Source organism: Lolium perenne, chromosome 7 (genome assembly GCF_019359855.2).
Source record: "Lolium perenne isolate Kyuss_39 chromosome 7, Kyuss_2.0, whole genome shotgun sequence".
Taxonomy (NCBI): domain Eukaryota; kingdom Viridiplantae; phylum Streptophyta; class Magnoliopsida; order Poales; family Poaceae; genus Lolium; species Lolium perenne.
Genome location: NC_067250.2, coordinates 28,388,305 through 28,392,466, shown reverse-complemented (window position 1 = coordinate 28,392,466; position 4,162 = coordinate 28,388,305).

The following is a 4,162-nucleotide window of genomic DNA, read 5'->3' as shown; positions in this document are numbered from 1 at the left end:
TCTCATGGACGCGCGAGGGAGGAGCGGGAGGCATGCGCGAGAGGAGAAGTCGACGTCCAGGCCGGTCCAACACCCGGTTAGACCGGCCTCCATACCGGCCAGCCCGGTCTCTGGCCCGGTTGACCGGGCGCCAACCGGACGCATCGTACCGGAGCCAAACCGGACGAACTTTTGCGAAGTTTCCGGTTGCCGCCCGGTTGACCGGATGCCAGACCGGCCGGCCCGGTCCCTGGCCCGGTTGACCGGATTCCAGACCGGATCCGTCCGAGTCTGTCTCGACCAGATCTATTCTGGGTCGGTTATTCTTGTATCTTTTCGACCAGAACTCGTCCCGGACGCCTATATAAGTGCCCAGGACGCCCCCTAGCTGCTTTAGACCACGTTTAAGATAAACCCTAGTTCTTAGTTGTTTGCTCTAGCAAAACTATTGAATCCTTACACCATATTGCTTGATATTGTGTAGATCCTGAAAAAGTCTTGTGTGATCTGCTGTTCTATTGGGAATTAGACGGTTGCAACTTACCGCTTCGTGGTCGGCGGCTACGTGCGCAAGTGTGTGGAGCTGCGAATATCTTGCAGGGTTGAGAGCTGTTGCATTGGCGACAGTGACCAATCGAGAGATCTCGTTGCGTCATACAAGTTATCTTCCACTACATCGTCGAGTTTCTCCGCTGCCAACACCCCGTGATCATCATCACCACCGTTGCTTACTGAGAAGATCGGGCCACCCCATATCATCTTGGTATCAGATTTCCAGTTTTCCTCGGTAAGCCATCCATAATCCACCCCATAGTTGAGTTGTGAGTGTTGTCCTATCCAGAAAAAGCCATAAAAAAATTAGGGTTAGGGTTTGCCATAGCCTTAGATTGCACTAATTTCAAGTTTTAGTTGCTTTTCGTAGTTGTTTTTGCGTCTTTTTTTTTCCATCTAGTATTTTAGGGTTTGAGTTTACTCTATCATCTTGTGTTACTTTGTCGTCTAGTGTCAGTTTTTGTTACTCCGAGTCCACATAGCGTACAGTGTGCTTGTTTCCAACCATAGACACAGCCTTTCGATATAAAGTGACTAGGAACTTCCCCAGAAGAGACTAGTTTTACCGCTCGACAGACTGCTCGTTAGGTTATCGGTGCTTTGCATATTTCTGTTAGCCGTGTTATCAAGGAGTTGTGTCAGAAAATCAAAAAAAAAAAAAAAAATTAAAAAGAAGCAAAAAGAGCTACATAGCTGCGTGTGTTATACAAATAGAAAAATCCAAAAAGAAAAGTGAAGTGCTAATTGAATCAAGTGAAGGCCTAAGTTTACTTTACTGCACCCGTAGTTGAGCAATCTTGTGCCTGTCTCGTTGAGCTTTGCTAGCGTCTGTCTTGTGCATTGCAACCTTTCCCGCATATAGTTGCATTGCCCCATTATATCGCCTTGTGTGAGTATCATTGGTTGTCTACGGTCAGCGCTAGAGCTTGTTATTGGTGCAAATAGGTAGCCTACCTACAGCCCCACATATACCTTGCTTTGTCGTGTGATTTGTTCTTATACCCTTGATATTTGCTTCGCTACATCCGTGCACTAGTTGTTAATACAAGTGGTAAGCAACACTAATTTACTTTGGAACGGTAAGATCTCCTTTTCTTATCAGTTTTGAGTGAGTTGTGAGAGTACGACCATATTTTTTTTTTGATTTAGTGCACTAATCTACTAATGATGTCTGCTAGTGATCATAAAATTGTTAACCAGGAAAACAAGAGTGCTGCAGATATCATCACATGGAGGGAGTATGAGGCTCTTCGTAATGAGATGCGACGTGAATTCCGCGCTCAGGACGAGTTCCTTAATGGGAAGATTGACGAGATCTCCCAAAAGCTGGATGCTACTCATGTGACCGTTACTACAATGCAAGATCAAATGACGGATGTACAACGCAGTCTTGCTGATTTGCGCTTAGCTGTTGAGAATTTGACCGCGCAACAACAACAAGAAGATGACGATGATCCTGAGCTTCAAGAAGACGCACACAATGCTCGTGATGCGTCACGTGGTAATCGCCCTCGCGGTTGGGCTCCACTTGGCCGCAATGGTTGTGGACAAGATGAGGAAGATGGTTTGGGTAAGCCCAAGTTTTCTATCCCCAAGTTTGAAGGAGGAGCTGATATTGAAGAATACCTCACTTGGGAGCTCAAGATTGAGAAGTTGTGGAGCTTACATCCACATTATACTGAAGATCGGAAGATCAAGCTTGCTTCTTCCGAATTTGATGGCTATGCGTTGCGTTGGTGGGATGCTTTTGTTCGTAACCGAGCCGAGGATGGTGAGCAACCTATACGCACATGGCGTGCCATGAAGGAGGCGATGACTTCTCGTTTTGTGCCTACAAATTACTTGCGGAATATATATGATAAGCTGACTCTATTGAGACAAGGTGTGAAGACTGTGGATGAATACTACATAGAGATGGAGATGCTTATGCAGCGTGGCCATGTCCGTGAGTCTCTCGAGATGACAATGCAGCGTTTCCTCAACAGTTTGAAGTATGATATCAAAGGCATTGTTCGTCACTACAGCTACACCGATATGAATCAATTGTTACATCATGCAAGAGAAGCTGAATCACAGTTGGCTGACGAAGCAAAGATCAAAGGTCGAGATACAGGAGCTGGGCGTTTCGCACCCCGCGCGGCCCCATCTACGGCGCCGGCGCCTTCGACGCGCTCCACACCTTACTCTACTACGCCTAGTAAGCCGGTCTCCAATGTGTCTAACACAAAGAAGTCCGAATCTGCTGCAAGTACAAGTGGCTCTAATGTGTCTACTGCGCGTAACCGTGATATGGTTTGTCATACATGTGGTGGCAAGGGTCACTTTAAGAGAGATTGTCCTAACCGCAAAGTCATGATTATCAATGAGGACAATGAATACGAGACTGGAGATGATGTTGATCCCAATGCTCCAGAAGATGATGACTATGACACTGATGGTGAAGATGCATATCCGTATGATGCTCGCACCATTGTTGTGTCGCAGCGTGCTCTTAATGTGTTGCCTAGTGCATCTACTCGGCGCTGCAATTTGTTCCAAACAAAGGCTTTAGTTGGTCCTGACAAGGCTTGCAAGGTCATTATTGATGGCGGGAGTTGCCGCAATTTAGCAAGCAAGGAGTTGTGTACCAAGCTGAAGTTGAAGTATCTACCGCACCCGCATCCATACTATATTCAGTGGTTAAGCGACAATGGTGAGATGAAGGTAAACCACATGGTGCGTGTTGAGTTTGCTATTGGACCGTATAAGGATTGCATTGATTTTGATGTCGTTCCTATGACGGTGTGTCACCTACTATTGGGTCGGCCTTGGCTCTATGACCGTTCTGTGCAACACAATGGCCGTGCCAATACATACCACTGGGAGTTCAAGGGCAAGAAAATTAATTTACAACCTATGACACCACAGCAAATTGTCAATGAGTCTCGTCAGAAAGTTGAAGTTAACTTGGAGGATGCTTCTTTAGATAGGCAAGAGAATTGTAATGTTGTGAGTGATATAACGAACAGTGAGAGAGTGAATTCCTTAGTCTCATTAGCCACCAAAGAAGACATGAGAGAATTTAGTGAGGATCCTACAGCCATGCCTCTTGTGTTTTTGTACAGGGGTACGGTTTTGGTTTCTAACGACATGACCCCTCTTCCTCTTGGTGTTTCTAATGTTTTGCAGGAATTTGGCGACGTGTTTCCGGATGAGGTACCCGCAGGACTTCCACCATTGCGAGGTATTGAGCATCAAATCGACTTGATTCCCGGAGCTTCGCTACCCAATCGGGCACCATATAGAACGAACCCCGAAGAGACGAAGGAGATACAGAAACAAGTACAAGCGCTACTCCACAAAGGTTATATCCGCATAAGCCTTAGTCCTTGTGCTGTTCCTGTTATTCTAGTTCCTAAGAAAGATGGTACTTGGCGTATGTGCGTAGATTGTAGAGCTATAAACAATATCACTATTCGATATCGTCACCCTATTCCCCGTTTAGAGGATATGCTAGATGAATTGAGTGGTGCTGCTGTGTTCTCTAAAATTGATTTGCGTAGTGGTTATCATCAAATTAGGATGAAAGAAGGGGATGAGTGGAAAACCGCCTTTAAAACAAAATTTGGTTTATATGAGTGGTTAGTAATGC